This window comes from Aegilops tauschii, chromosome 4 (genome assembly GCF_002575655.3).
Source record: "Aegilops tauschii subsp. strangulata cultivar AL8/78 chromosome 4, Aet v6.0, whole genome shotgun sequence".
NCBI classification, from domain to species: Eukaryota; Viridiplantae; Streptophyta; class Magnoliopsida; order Poales; family Poaceae; genus Aegilops; species Aegilops tauschii.
This window is the reverse complement of record NC_053038.3, coordinates 40904292-40921583: the sequence shown is the minus strand read 5'-3', so window position 1 is coordinate 40921583 and position 17292 is coordinate 40904292.

Sequence of the window (17292 nt, the reverse complement as noted above, 5' to 3'; positions counted from 1 at the left end):
ATCTGTTGAGATGACACCTTATGAACTGTGGTTTGGCAAGAAACCCAAGTTGTCGTTTCTGAAAGTTTGAGGCTGCGATGCTTATGTGAAAAAGTTTCAACCAGATAAGCTCGAACCCAAATCGGAGAAATGTGTCTTCATAGGATACCCAAAAGAGACTGTTGGGTACACCTTCTATCACTGATCCGAAGGCAAGATATTCGTTGCTAAGAATGGATCCTTTCTAGAGAAGGAGTTTCTCTCGAAAGAAGTGAGTGGGAGGAAAGTAGAACTTGATGAGGTAATTGTACCTTCTCCCGAATTGGAAAGTAGTTCATCACAGAAATTAGTTCCAGTGATTCCTACACCAATTAGTGAGGAAGCTAATGATTGTGATCATGAAACTTCAGATCAAGTTACTACTGAACCTCGTAGGTCAACCAGAGTAAGATCCGCACCAGAGTGGTACGGTAATCCTGTTCTGGACGTCATGTTACTAGACCATAACGAACCTACGAACTATGAGGAAGCGATCATGAGCCCAGATTCCGCCAAAATGGCTTGAGGCCATGAAATCTGAGATGGGATCCATGTATGAGAACAAAGTGTGGACTTTGGTTGACTTGCTCGATGATCGGCAAGCCATCGAGAATAAATGGATCTTCAAGAAGAAGACTGACACTGACGGCAATGTTACTGTCTTCAAAGCTCGACTTGTTGTGAAAGGTTTTCGACAAGTTCAAGGAGTTGACTACGGTGAAACTTTCTCACCCGTAGCGATGCTTAAGTCTGTCTGAATCATGTTAGCAATTGCCGCATTTTATGATTATGAAATTTGGCAAATGGATGTCAAAACTGCATTCCTGAATGGATTTCTGGAAGAAGAGTTGTATATGATGCAACCAGAAGGTTTTGTCGATCCAAAGGAGGCTAACAAAGTGTGCAAGCTCCAGTGATCCATTTATGGACTGGTGCAAGCCTCTCGGAGTTGGAATAAACGTTTTGATAGTGTGATCAAAGCATATGGTTTTATACAGACTTTTGGAGAAGCTTGTATTTACAAGAAAGTGTGTGGGAGCTCTATAGCATTTCTAATATTATATGTGGATGCCATATTGTTGATTGGAAATGATATAGAATTTCTAGACAGCATAAAAGGATACTTGAATAAAAGTTTTTCAGTGAAAGACCTCGGTGAAGCTGCTTATATATTGGGCATCAAGATCTATAGAGATAGATCAAGACGCTTAATTGGACTTTCACAAAGCACATACCTTGATAAGATTTTGAAGAAGTTCAAAATGGACCAGTCAAAGAAAGGGTTCTTGCCTGTGTTACAAGGTGTGAAGTTGAGTGAGACTCAATGCCCGACCCAGAAGATAGAGAGAAAATGAAAGTCATTCCCTATGCTTCAGCCATAGGTTCTATCATGTATGCAATGCTGTGTACCAAACCTGATGTGTGCCTTGCTATAAGTATAGTAGAGAGGTACCAAAGTAATCCAGGAGTGGATCACTGGACAGCGGTCAAGAACATCCTGAAATACCTGAAAAGGAATAAGGATATGTTTCTCGTTTATGGAGGTGACAAAGAGCTCGTCGTAAATGGTTACGTCGATGCAAGCTTTGACACTGATCCGGATGACACTAAGTCGCAAACCGGATACGTGTTTATATCTAACGGTGGAGCTTTCAGTTGTTGCAGTTCTAAGCAGAGCGTCGTGGCGGGATCTACGTGTGAAGCGGAATACATAGCTGCTTCGGAAGCAGCAAATGAAGGAGTCTCGATGAAGGAGTTCATATCCGATCTAGGTGTCATACCTAGTGCATCGGGTCCAATGAAAATCTTTTGTGACAATTCTGGAGCAATTGCCTTGGCGAAGGAATCCAGATTTCACAAGAGAACAAAGCATATCAAGAGATGCTTCAATTCCATCCGTCATCAAGTGTCGGAAGGGGACATAGAGATTTGCAAGATACATACGGATCTGAATGTTGCAGACCCGTTGACTAAGCCTCTCTCACGAGCAGAACATGATCAGCACCAAGACTCCATGGGTGTTAGAATCATTACAATGTAATCTAGATTATTGACTCTAGTGCAAGTGGGGACTGAAGGAAATATGCCCTAGAGGCAATAATAAAGTTGTTATTTATATTTCCTTATATCATGATAAATGTTTATTATTCATGCTAGAATTGTATTAACTGGAAATTTAGTACATGTGTGAATACATAGGCAAACAAAGTGTCACTAGTATGCCTCTACTTTGACTAGCTCGTTAATCAAAGATGGTTAAGTTTCCTAGCCATAGACATGTGTTGTCATTTGATGAACGGGATCACATCATTAGAGAATGATGTGATTGACTTGACCCATCCATTAGCTTAGCACGATGATCGTTTAGTTTGTTACTATTGCTTTCTCCATGACTTATACATGTTCCTATGACTATGAGATTATGCAACTCCCGAATACCGGAGGAACACTTAGTGTGCTATCAAACGTCACAACATAACTGGGTGATTATAAAGATGCTCTACAGGTGTCTCCGATGGTGTTTGTTGAGTTGGCATAGATCGAGATTAGGATTTGTCACTCCGATTGTCGGAGAGGTATCTCTGGGCCCTCTCGGTAATGCACATCACTATAAGCCTTGCAAGCAATATGACTAATGATTTAGTCACGGGATGATGCATTATGGAACGAGTAAAGAGACTTGCCGGTAACGAGACTGAACTAGGTATTGAGATACCGACGATCGAATCTCGGGCAAGTAACATACCGATGACAAAGGGAACAACATATGTTGTTATGTGGTTTGACCGATAAAGATCTTCGTAGAATATGTAGGAACCAATATGAGCATCCAGGTTCCGGTATTGGTTATTGATCGGAGATGAGTCTCGGTCATGTCTACATAGTTCTCGAACCCGTAGGGTCCGCACGCTTAACGTTCGATGACGATTGGTATTATGAGTTTATGTGTTTTGATGTACCGAAGGTTGTTTGGAGTCCCGGATGTGATCACGGACATGACGATGAGTCTCGAAATGGTCGAGACATAAAGATCAATATATTGGAAGGCTATGTTTGGACATCGGAATGGTTCCGGTTGAGTTCGGGCATTTACCGGAGTACCGGGAGGTTACCAGAACCCCCCGGGGAGTCATTGGGCCTTAATGAGCCTTAGTGGTAGAGATGAGGAGGCGGCCAAGGAGGGGGCGCGCCCCCCAAGCCCAATCCGAATTGGGGTGGGGGCTGGTGAAAGATCGTGGATGTCGCCTAGAGGGGGGGGGGTGAATAGGCGCTTTAAAATAATTACGGTTTAGGCTTGAACAAATGTGGAATAAACCTAGCGGTTAATTTGACAAGCACAAAACCTACAACAACTAGGCTCACCTATGTGCACTAGCAACTTATGCTAAGCATGATAAACAACTAAGTGATAGCAAGAAATATGACAAGAAACAATATGGCTATCACAAAGTAATGTGCATAAGTAAAGGGCTCGGGTAAGAGATAACCGAGGCACGCGGAGACGACGATGTATCCCGAAGTTCACACCCTTGCGGATGCTAATCTCCGTTTGGAGCGGTGTGGAGGCACAATGCTCCCGAAGAAGCCACTAGGGCCACCGTAATCTCCTCACGCCCTTGCACAATGCAAGATGCCGTGATTCCACTAAGGGACCCTTGAGGGCGGTCACCGAACCCGTACAAATGGCAACCCTTGGGGGCGGTCACCGAACCCGTACACTTTGGCAACCCTTGGGGGCGGTCACCGGTACCCGTCAAATTGCTCGGGGCGATCTCCACAACCTAATTGGAGACCCCGACGCTTGCCCGGAGCTTTACACCACAATGATTGAGCTCCAAACACCACCAACCGTCTAGGGCGCCCAAGCACCCAAGAGGAACCAGCTCAAGGGTACCAAGCACCCAAGAGTAATAAGCTTCTCAACTTGTAACTTCCACGTATCACCGTGGAGAACTCAAGCCGATGCACCAAATGCAATGGCAAGGGCACACGGAGTGCCCAAGTCCTTCTCTCTCAAATCCCACCGAAGCAACTAATGCTAGGGAGGAAAATGAGAGGAAGAACAAGAAGGAGAACACCAAGAACTCCAAGATCTAGATCCAAGGGGTTCCCCTCACATAGAGGAGAAAGTGATTGGTGGAAATGTGGATCTAGATCTCCTCTCTCTTTTCCCTCAAAAACTAGCAAGAATCCATGGATGGATTGACAGTTAGCAAGCTCGAAGAAGGTCAACAATGGGGGAAGAACACGAGCTCAAAGGATAAGGTTGAATGGGGAAGAAGACCCCCTTTTGTAGGAGCTCCCGAATCCAACCGTTATGTGCTCAGTCCGCGCACAAGCGGTACTACCGCTCAGGGGAGCGGTACTACCGCCCGGGCGGTAGAACATAGAGAGCGGAACAAAACAGAGGGCGAGGCAGAGCCGTATGAGCGGCACTACCGCTGGAGCCAGCGGTACTACCGTTGGCCGCAGCGGTACTGCCGCTTGGCCCAGCGGTACTAGGGGCGGTGGTAGCCGCGGTACTACCGCACACGAGCGGTACTGCCGCTCCTACTGCTGCTACTACTGCCGCTGAACCCGACACGAGAAAACCACGTCTCGAGTCGAGGCGGTACCAGCGCGGAACCGGAGCCGTACTACCGCTTATGGCCATAGGCGGTACTACCGCTGTGGGACGGCGATACTACCGCTTGTGGCGATATGCGGTACTGCCGCTCTGGTCCAGCGGTACTACCGCTGGCGCCAACCTTATGCCAAGTCCACGAAAACAAGTACACTCCAAGGAAGACCAGAACTGCCATAACTTCTGCAAATGAGCTCCGAATTGAGCAAACTCAAGCTTGTTGGATAGAGGAAGACGAGTAGCATCAAACTCAAGCTTGTTATAGTAAGAAGAGGCAGGGGAGGTATGCCTAACAAAAAGAGGAGTGAAACCTCCAACAGAGAAGAACCGGCAGAACCTCCAACATCGAAAACATCATAGAAGAAGCATGTGAACTCCGTTTTCGATGACGAGCTTGTCATCAAGATGACCATAAGCTCCAAAAATCACAAAGAGAAGAACCAAACAAGAACCAATAAAGATGATGCAAGGATGCAATGGTTTGAGCTCTCTATGAACGATACGATCAAGCTACTCATCGAGAGCCCCCCTTGATAGTACGGCGATCGATCCTATAACCCGGTCTCCCAACTACCATCATGAGACCGGTAAAATAGAAAACCTATCAAGAGCAAACCTTTGCCTTGCACATGGTCCACTTGAGCTAGATGATGACGATCTTGACTCCCTCAAGATGGACCACCTTTCTTGATTGTGTTGGCTCGATGAAGACTAGTTGATTGCTCCCCCATACTCCACTATGGGTGAGCCACCCTTCCGCACATCTTCACAAGTCCATTGTCACCATAGTGGATGGCAAGCTTCAAGCATTTGATCTCTTCGTGATGCTTTACTTGAACTTGCCCGCTTCACTTGAACTTGCACACCGCAACCTAACCCCACAAAGAACTCTCACGAAGACCATGGGTTAGTACACAAAGCGTAATTGACAATGCTTACCATACCATGGGATCGCTTGATCCCTCGGTACATCTTGTGCGCTTTGTGTGTTGATCAACTTGATTCTCTTGACTTAGTCTTGATCAACCTTGACTCTTTCCAACTCTCTTCATTTGGATGATGTCTTGAAGGTAAACATGAATGATCACACAATCTTCTTCTTCAAGACATGCTTGCAATAAGCTCAACTCTCACATGACCAAACTTTGGATAATTCCTTAATAACACCTTGGTCACCACATAAACTCCTTGAAACCAACACATGGACTTCAAGAAATGCCTATGGAAAATCCTTCAAATATAACTCAAGGCAACCATTAGTCCATAGAGATTGTCATCAATTACCAAAACCAAACATGGGGGCACCGCATGTTCTTTCAGCTGGCCCCCCTTTCTTCTCCCTCTCTTCTTCTTCCTTCTTCTCCTACTCCTACTAGGAAAGGGGGAATCCTACTCCCACCGGGAGTAGGACTCCCCCCTTGGGCGCGCCATGAGAGGGCCGGCCCTCCCCTCCTCCACTCCTTTATATACGGGGGAGGGGGGCACCCCATAGACACACAAGTTGATTGTTTAGCCGTGTGTGGTGCCCCCCTCCACAGATTTCCACCTCAGTCATATCATTGCAGTGCTTAGGCGAAGCCCTGCGCCGATAGCTTCATCATCACCGTCACCACACCGTCGTGCTGACGAAACTCTCCCTCGACCTCAGCTGGATCTAGAGTTCGCGGGACGTCATCGAACAGAACGTGTGCAGATTGCAGAGGTGCCGTACCTTCGGTGCTAGGATCGGTCGGATTGTGAAGACGTATGACTACATCAACCGCGTTGTCATAACGCTTCGGCTTACGGTCTACGAGGGTACGTGGACAACACTCTCCCCTCTCGTTGCTATGCATCACCTAGATGGATCTTGCGTGTGGGTAGGAATTTTTTTGAAATTACTGTGTTCCCCAACAGACTACCGAACAGGAACTGAACCACACCGCCTTGGGAAACACTGAACCACAACGCAACGAATACACCAAGTTATCGCCGAAGAGGGCAAGCATCCGTCCTCTCGCTCCGGGCCGTGGAGCTCCGATCCTGGTAGTGGATAGCAAGGACGAGAGTACGGTGACTACGGGGACACGTGTAAATGATAGGAGACCAACGAACCCATTTCATACCAGAGACGAAGAAACCTGACACCAAGATCAAAGCAAGCCCGAAGGCGCCGACGCACTGCAACCAGAAAGGTGCCAAAGTTCCTCGACACCGCCCCCAAGTGGGTAACGGCGCAGAGCACCGCCGCCTCCGAGCCCAAACGACGGGCTAGGGTTTTCACCTGAAACCCTGATATGGAGAAAAAACTCACAACAACGCCACCAAGAGGTAATTGACACGCGAGGCATCACCATCGTCAGTACCTAAAGCAGAGAGCTTTTGCTCGGATCCTCAACATAGCCATCCGAGGTACCATCGACCCGACCCAACCCGAGGAAAGGGCTGTGTTGCCAGCATGAGACCTCCAGGTCCAGACAAGGAGCCACCATTGCTAAAGCCACCAGGAGGCAGGATCACCCACCACCCTCCCCTCACCACCCCTATAGCCAAGAGAAGGCCCCACCACCGGTGATGCGCCGCTCGCCGCAGACCCAAGCGCGCAACCTTAACATTCAGGGTCATCACCCTGGCATCCAAGATGGACCCACCACAACCACTGAAGCAACATGGCGTCCAAGAACCAGGCACCAAGACACGGACAATGTCAGAGTGGAACCACCATCGGTCAGGACTATGCATCACCGATGTTGGCCCACGTGTAGAGAGCCCCACCATGGCCGGGGGCACGGATCCTTGAGGCCAGCTAGCATCATCGCCGGTGTAACCATAGAAGACATGGCGCCGAAGCGGTGGGCCTCGACGGGCCGGATCCGGTCCAGCCCTCAAGGCCACGACAAATCTACCCCTAGATCCAACACACCACCGGATGTTAGAACCCTGCACGCCACCACTACCGTTGTCGACCATGGCCTGACCCAAGCACCGTCTGCTCTGCGCCGACGAGGGGGGCGCCCGGGTTGCCAGAGGTCACATCCCCACCTCTGACTAAGTCGTAGGTGCTCTCTGATAAATAGTAAAATAAAAAAATAGTAAAAAGGTAAAAAATGATTTTTTAGCAAACTTTGACAAATGCTTTGTATGCTTGCAAAAATTTAACATGAAATGACATTCGTGGAAGTCGAGGCAAAAAAACAAAGTGGATGTTTTGAAAATGCAATTTCTGAGCATTTTGGAGTGCTGATTTTGTTTTTTGCCATGACTCCCACGAATGTAATTGCATGATGAAAATTTTCAAGCACTAAAAACGTTTGTCAAAGTTTGCGAAAAAAATCAGATTATTTTGATCTTTTTCCTAATTTTAGTGTTCATTCCAAGCTCATTCGAGCTGGGGAGGACTTTTGCTCTGGCTTTGAGAACCCGTCTCTCTATTTCTTTGTTTTTCTCCCATTATCTCTTCGTCCCTCTTTCTCAACTTCCTCTGAGTTTCCTCCATTGGTTCTCACACCTGAGGTCGCCACCGTGCTAGATCCAGACGCACGTCGCCGCCTCTTGAGCACGCCAGCCGCCGCACGCCCACGCCACCCAGCACCGACGTGCAACTCTCCGCCGCCGCGCCCCAAACCCAGCATGGCATCCTTGTGCCGGCCAGCCGCGCCCCGATGAGCGAGAGGGGGAAAACATATCCATGATGAACTGGTAAAACCGTCGCTCCACTTTGAGATCTGGATCGGGAGGTGGTGCGACGTGGCATCTATCGCGTCGATGACGACGGGTCCAGGCGGCATGGTGCAGCAGAGTCTCAGTGTCGGATGCGTCTTGATGGACGTGCGTAGGGAGGTAGCGTCATGGTGGCCTCGATGGCAGGCCTGGCATGGTCGATGCATTAGTACATGCTCTGAAGACGGATCGGTGGAAGACGGTGGCGACGGACGCTGAGAGTGTGCTGGAACGGTGCGTGCCCCAGACCCGGCAAGCGGCTTGGTGGAGCCCCGGTTTTAGATGCTAGGATTTGGTGCGAGGTCTGTTTAGTATTCCGCTCGGACTATCGACACCCATTCATCAATTTGAATAGAAGTAGCGACAAATATTGTCAAGACGGTGGATTCAGAATTACCGATGTATTACTTTGTAAGGTTTTGTGAATAATTAATAAAATGACTACATGCATTGTCCGGTTGCAGAGGTCTGGGTCATTCTCCTCTTAGAAAAAAAGAAGAAACTTTGAGATTGCTAGGGACTAATCGACTTCGAAGACCATGCCGCTGAAGCCCGAGCAGCCGGGCCCGCTGGTGAACCATAGGATGACGGGGTCCGTGCTGGGGCTCCTCTCCGACTCGACGAAGTAGTAGAAGAGCTCCGTCCCAGTCTCCTCCTCCACGCCCATGTATCTGCAATGCACGGCAAGCAATTCCGGCCATGAGAGGCTCGTGCCCATTTCAAGATTGAACCAACGACGGCTTACCCGGTTTCAAGATTGAAGGGTAGAGGGCCATCGAATCCTGGCAGGTGGGTGACCACCGTCGACGCCGACGCCGACGCCGAGCGCGAGAGCAGCACAAGCAGGAGGGGGCCAATAGCTCCTGTGCGACGTTTTTCATGCGAATTGGAAGGAGTGCGACGTTGTTGGAATGAATGGCTGTGATGCGATGTTTTAGAAGCAAACAATAGCTCCAATGCGACATGGCTCTGTTTAACCATGAAATGAAAAACAGGAGGGGTTAGCGATTCGAGTTATGACATGCGGGCCCTAGCAGTTACTCGCATGCGGGTGGGACCCACAACTTATCCACGCAAGCATGCCCGTGCTCATCAGCGTGCCCCGACCCAAGCCAGCCACGAGCCCGAGCCAGCCCACCCCCGCCCTCCATTGCTTGCCCTGCCCCTTTCCTTTCCCACCTTCTTCTTCCTCTGCTCCGGCAACGAAGCGCGCCGCCGGCGAGTGATGTCTAGCTCGACTTCGGCCTCCCGCCAATCATGGACGCAGTACGGTCCACTGCCGTTGACAAGATGCCCCGATTGCCCGCGCATGGAGCCTCTGAAGCGTTTGACTTGTGTGAGGGAAGAAAATGGCAATCGTGGGCGCGAGTTTGTGAAATGCTTGAGCAAGCCACAGCCGGGGCAGGTTAGATCTGTGTTCTTGACCAATCCTATGGTCTAATTTCTCTCGATTTCTTTATTTTTTTCCTCGAATTAGGGCGGTGGATCTAGGATTCATGCGCCGCCGGCCCCCTGTTTTCCAGGTTCTGAAGAAATGTGGGCATTTTGAGTGGCTCGATGACTATGTTGAAAGGTTGAAATTGGAGGGATCAACCGGAACCCAAGAGCTCAATTTTGGGGGGCGGCTTGCCGTGGAACAAGCCCCCAATTTGGCGGACAGAGCCGATCCGATGATGCACAGTGCAGAACTGAAGTGTGAATTGAAGAAAATTGGCAAGCAACTAAAGCATCTGATCGATTTGAAGCAGCAAGCAAATATGATGGCTGGAGCATTTTATGGTTGTGTCATTGCTATGGGTTTATTTTACTTGATGTTCATCAATCGCTAGAATTTGTTATAGTTTCAGTTAGTGTGTCAACTAGTTTCAGGGGTGCCCAGTAGTTTGAGTTAGCCAGGGATCATTTGTTAGATGAATTTGAATTAGTGTGAAGCAAAACTTGCTTGAATTATTGTAATGATATTCTCAGGGGCCCTATTCAGTGTTCATGCTCTGTTTCCTCTGTTTTTGTTCTTCAGTTAACAGAGTACACACCCAAATTCAGTTTCTAGTAAAAAACAAAACTGGGCTGCCGAATAGATGTTGGACCATGAGAAAATGGGCCCTGAGAAAATAACCATGGCCAAGACCAGCCCACCCGCGTAGGGGCACCAGCCCACCTCTAACTTCGGCAAATAAAATGGGGCCCAATAAAATGTTACTTGTTTTTATTTTGGCCTTTTTCTTGCACTAAATTTTGTGATGGATCATTTTTTGATGCACTAAAACTAAATGTTAATTGTTTTTATGCATGTCTACGGTTCCATGAACTAAATGAGTTGCATGCTTGCATGAAGTGCCCGAAGTAAATTAGTTTGCATTTCCTAGTTGCACCCATGTCCATATATAGTGGATTTGCATGGGGCTCCTAGTTGCATGTCCATGGTTTGGCCAATATTTTGAAGATGGTGTGTGTGGTGATTGGGGTGTAGCAACCCATAGCAATACACGAATAATAAGCAAGAACAACCCATAGCAATCCACAAATAATAGCACGAAACACACAATATATATAGTAGCATAACGATTATATAGAAGCATAACGATTGCAACCCATAGTTCCACGATAGCCTTACAACTCCATGATAGCCTTACAACTTAAAGTACTAATAAAACTTAATAATAGTAGCATAACGATTACAACTTAAAAAAACTAATACGATAGATCTATAGCAAGCTAGATAGATCGGGGGGCACCAAACGCAACGCGGGTTCTTCTTCGGGTTCTTCTCCTCCTCCTCCTCCAGGCCACCTCGCTCCTCTGGGCCCCCGGGTGCCTCCCTTCACTCCTCCCCGTTGTTGATGGGGTACGGGAGCGTGTGCATAACGCCGTTGTTGGGGAAGATGCCGTTGAAGTCAGTGAAGATATTGTAGGTTGTGAAAGCTATGAACTCACAACCAACCCAATACGCTCGCCCGAGGAGATGGAAAGCATCGAAAGGGTTAGTGAACGTGGTGAGGAGCCCAACCACAACGCCGTTGTGGTTGACCTCCTCAAGATGGTACATCCGAGGAGAGCCGCGGGGGAGGTGGTGGAAGCCGGCCGCAAGGAAGAACTCCGTTAACTCCCTTGCGCCCCTCCACCTCGAGATCGCCCAAACCCTAAGGGTTCTCTCTACATACACTCCGTCCGGGTAGAGCCTTTCCGGCACGGTTGGGGGGAAGCGGTAGGTGGGGCCGTTGTACTGCATGGTGGCGGGGTGGCTCGAGGGCTCGATCGGGTTTGATGGAGAAGAAGGAAGAAGGAGGGCAGAGGAGGCAGAGGATGGGGTGTGGATGAGGAGGGAGAGGAAGACGATAGTGCCCGGCTTAAATAGCCCAAGTGCGATGTGGTTTCACCCCGTAGAATTAATGGGCGGGCGGCGTTTGGTGGCACCCCATGAAAGTGTGTACACGAGCGTGGGAAACGGGCTGCGATCCTTGTCGCGGGTCAAGGGGGACGGGCTCACGGACGCGTCTGTGCCGTCATGGGTCAAGGGGACACGCCTGCATGAAGTTCTCTGCGTGTGCCGCCCGTGCATTCATGCCGTAGCCCATTAATTTGCACATCTTTGCTAGGGCCTGGCTAGAGGGCAACGTTTGGTCGATGGGAGACGTGACAATAATGGACGCCTTCATTTGCCCATCTTGTAACGGGCAGCACGCCGTTTGAACTGGGCATCGATACCCCATGCCAGTATTGCGTCCTCAAAGAGGAGCACGCCATGTATAGCACGCAATGCAATGTTGGCTTTTTGGTTGTCTTCATCGGGCTGCTGCGTTGTGGCCGGGCGCATGCTTTCATGCGACGATGCATCAATTGTAATGGTAGGCATGCGACAGGTTACTGCGTCGATAGGGGTGGCGGAGCAGGCCTACGTCGAGGGCATGCATGCAACGCACGGGCGCAGTTCTGCGGGTGGGCATGCATGCTGCGGGTAGGCAGGGCACGCATGCAATGATGGAAAGGGCACTGCGTAGGCTTGGTCCATGCACCGCGTCAACTCTTGCCGTTGGATTCAAATGAACGGTCCTGATGCCCCAACGAGAGAGGCTGATCCAAACCCCACTGATTCAACCAATCAGCGCGTCTCATGCGGATCGATGCACACTGTAGCTAACCCTAGCGCCTGATCTCAACCGTCCACGCACAACGATCGACGACCCGGTAGTGTGCGGGGTTTTGAGGGGTTTTGACTAATTAGGGTTGAGCATAACTAATTCAAAAAAAAATCAAAAAAATATAAAACTTGCGCACATAGTCTTATTATGTCGTATAGTAACGAGAAAAAAATATAAATATGGTGTACATACATTTTTACGAAAAATCCTTCACAAAATTGTCATTCCTCGAACAATGTAGTATGGAGTTCAAGGGAGAGAGTAGTGGGAACCCGAGAGTAGGTGGGGTTTTGAAAATGAAAAGTGTGAAAACTTCACCAAAACTTCATTTTGGATTGACTAAGAAAGATCTTAACTTACTTTTCTCATTTTCATGTTTTAAACTTGTTTTATATATAATTTTCTATTAAACCTTGTTTTTTCAAAAAAAAAGAAAATAATAGAAAATTAATTCAATAAATAGTGAGACTTTAGATTTACACTATATAGGTAGAATAGATGTGTAGAAAAATTATTTGGCTGGTTTAGATAAGGTGCCAAAAAAACTTGCTTAAATATGAGGCCGTTTATCCTACCTTTGGAGGTCATTTGAGACACACTTTTCATGACTATGAGTTCAACTTACCAAAAGGGCTCGGAATGATCAGCAAGCAAACATATTTCAGTTGAGGTACTTTAGATAGCATTAAAACATCAATATCCCATCCCTAATTCAAATTTGAGTCCAAATTTGAATTTAAATTTTAATTTTATTTGGCTGGTTTAGACAAGGTACCAACAAACAAGTTCGAATAGAAATACGGGGATACATAGTGACTACCAGTACGCACCAAGTTACAAATATTATTACATGCCCCAAATTTTCAAACTGTTCTCTGTTCTACCTCTTCCTACCACGTCGCGTGCCCTTCTTCGCCTTAGCACTTCTTGTTTTTGGTTCTACTACACACACAAGTTCACTGATCATCTTGGTTTTCTTCACTGGTCTTTCCAACACCACGCCAACACCCTCATGATCAGTGTCTTCAGTCTCAATGTTGACAGCAGTTTCAGTTTCTTTGGTGTGTACCCCAACATGGGTTTCTTCAGTCTGAACCTCAACACGCTCAGGTTCAGTTTCTTCGGTGTGTACCTCAACATGGGTTTCTTCAGTCTGAACCTCAACACGCTCAGGTTCAGTTTCAACCTCGAGAGCAGTTTCTTCAGTCTGAATGTTGACTGCAGCAAGATTTTCTTCAGTCTGCTCAGGCTCAGGCACACTTCTCTTCTTTCTACCGCCATTGACTCTTGCTTTTTTTGTTGGCCAACACTGTTCAACAACAAGGGGCTGACTTGCTCGCTTCCTCCTGGGCATTGGGAAAATGTTATAGATATAGTAATTGGAAAAAAGCACCAAATCAAAACACAAAAAAATACACAAGAACATACTTTGGCTTATCAGGAGTGTAACGGCATTTGACAGACCCCACTCTGTGCCCAAGTTCCTGGCACAACTTGCATCTGTTTTTGTTACCTTTCTGGGCCCTTTTTGGCTTTCCATCTTCCTTTCCCTTCTTACTACTCCCACCTTTCTCAAACCATGCCTTGAATCTACTCTGTTTAGGCCTGCCAGCCTTTCTTTTTGTCAAGGGAGGACACATGGAAAATTCAATGTCCACTTCAGGCCACTGAGACTGATCTGTAAGTGCTGGAATTGGAGTAGCATATGCAGCTTTGAATCTTGCTACCGAATAATATTCATGCAAATATGGGTGCATGTTTATCTTCGGTTGGGATGCTAATAAGAGAATGGCATGCTCACATGGTTTACCAGTGTGTTGCCACTCGAGGCAAGTGCAATCATGCAATTCAGTGTTAACAACATGTCTCCTTCCAGTTTTGTTATCTCTAACTTCAGCACCCCAAGGTGAAGATTTTTCAACAAACAAATGTGAAAGACATATGCTCCTATTGACCACCTGTTGTACCACTGCTGGAAGCTTATCACCTTGCAGACAATCACCTATCCTTCTTCTCAATTCCCACAACCGCATGAGCATGATCCTGATTTGGTCAACCATGTCATGCACAGGCAAATCTTTTAACTCCTTCACCTTGTTGTTGAAACTCTCTGCCAAATTGTTGTTGATGTGGTCACACTTGATGGCAGTGTTGAATGCTGACCTGTACCATAACAAAGAATGGTAGGTGTTCAGCCATGGACCAAACTCATCACATGCTGCCATTATCTTATCAAGATGATATTTGTGTGTCTGTCGAGTGTAAGATCTTGCTGCTGGCCACATGCGCCCAAATTCTTCTCCTCTAAATTTTTTGATCAAATTCATCCACAAATGACCGAAGCACTCCCTCTGCTCAGCATGTGGGAAAACATTTTTCACTAAATTTTCAAGCCCCTTACATGCATCTGTGTGTATAGCCAAAGGTGACACTGGCCCTAGGCATCTTTTCAACTGGATCATGAACCATGTCCATGAAGCCTCTGTTTCTGACTGAAACAAGCCAACAGCAATAGGAAACATCCAGTTGTGTCCATCTAGAGCATTGCATGCTGCCAACTGACCATTCCACTTGCCTGTCAAAAATGATGAGTCTATGCTCAAATATGGACGGCACCCTGCTTTGAACCCATCGATGCAAGGGTTCAAAGCCATAAAAACTTGGAGAACTTGACTTCACCTTCGGCTGATACCTCTGTATCTATCTCCACAACACTGCCAGGTGACCTCTTTTCCACCTCTGCTTTGAAGTTGTAAAGCATCCTAAATGTATTTGCCCAATCACCATATAAAATTTTCATTGCCCTTTGTTTTGCCTTCCACACTGTGGTATATTTTAGTTTAATGGGGTACATCTTTTCCAAGTCTACTTTGAGTTTCTTGGCAGTAGTGTTTGGTGTTTTGGCTAAAATTGGGGTGATCTTTTCTGCAACCCAAAGTTGTGATGTCATGGTTGATACTCTCTGTGAACTTGTAATACAAGTATGTTGATTGGGGATTTGGTTAACCCTGACAGTACTTCCATCAGGTTGCAGTCTAGCAGATATGTACCACTTGCAAGGCTTCACACTACCATCAAATCCTCTGCACCTTGCATAAAACTTCTTTCTATCAGTCCAAACAGTCTTGGCATCAAACTCATGTTTCACTGCATAAGTCTTGAAACACATCCTAAACTCCTTCATGCTTGGGAACAACTTGCCTACTTCAATGACAGGGTTTTCTTTGTCATACACATGCACCAGCTCATCATCATGTGCATCATCTACTTCATCCGCAGCTTGTTCCATCAACTGTCCATCTACTTCTTCATCAGCATTAGTAGGCAAACTAGATTCGCCCCTCTCCTGCTTATCTCTGTCATCGACTGGAATGCCAAAAAGTTTGGCCATCTCAATGTCAGGCATTGGTGCAATGACCAAATCAGTAGGCTCATCTAATTCAACTACATTCCAATCAACAGTTGCTGCAGTTTCAGTTTCAGTTCCAGTCATCTGTCCCTCTTCGGCTATTACTGTAAGTTCAGTACACATGGGAATCAATGGCCTCTGTGTAGCCCAATCATCATCTACCATCTGCGCAGCCAATTGTGATGGCACATATCCAACCTTCAAAAAAATGTTCAGATCAACGAGCTCAGCAAAAAAATTAGCCCGTTTGCTTGTCCAGCCGTTTTGCCGATCGATTTCTTCAACAATCTGTTCACCATCTTCTATTCTCACATACTCTCCTTTCCAATCATCAAACCGCAACAGTGATACTTCTTGCTCTGGACCCCAAACTATATTCTCCCCAATTTTTTTCACCCATTTCTTCACTGCCGTCTCTCCCATGTTCTGTAGAACTTGTGGATCAATCTCTGTAAACTCAACCTCCCATTTAACAATTGTGTCTCTCTCAATGTTCTGTATGCTACCATCAACTAATTTTGCCTTTGATGGAAAGAAATTGACTATCAATTCGAAGGTCCGAGCGGCAGCATCCCCTCTGTCAGTGGCGGACAGTGTGAGCCCGTGAGAAAGAGCAGACGAGGCTACCCCCTAATTGCATGCAAAATTGGATCGGAGAGAGGCGCATTACCTATTCGAAGTTGAATCTGGCGGCTCCATCTCAGTATGCTCACGGGCTCCCCTCACAACCTATCGATTCCGCAAACGAAAACAGAGGAAACGAGCTGAGATCTACGGGCCCGAGAGAGGAACGGGAGGGTGACTAGGGTTTGAATTCACTCACCATTTTCTGAGGACGAAGGCTCCGCCGCCGTTGAGAACGAGGGCTCCGCTGCCGCCACCGAGAACGCAAGATCCGCCGCCACCGGAGAAGAAGGGGGGCAGAGTGGCGGGCCCGGCACGATCGGGCGGCAGGGCACGGTCAGCTGTTTTGAGGAACAATTAAGTTGGACCCACATGTCCTAACATAAACGGGCGGGCTTGGTTGACGACCAATTTAACCACATTTAACACCCCATGTGGCCCTGGGCTATTTACACGCTCAAATGTGTCGCACCATAGCCATTCGCTCGAACAACGTCGCACTCCTGCCAATTCGCCGGGAACGAGGTGCTGCACCGGCAAGTGGTGGCGTCGCCCGGCGGTAGGCGCCCGGAGAAGCTTGACAGGCATATTGTTCTTTCTTTCTTGCTTGCTTGCTTTTCCGGGTGAGCTTGTAGGATTGGACCCGTTCAGTAGTACAACTCCAGCAGTGCTGCCCGCGTAGATTTAAATGAACTAGTACCAGATCGCAGTGATTTCACCCGTTCAGGTGTGACGGATCACCTACTCACTTATGGTTGTCATGTCACAAGAAAAAAAAT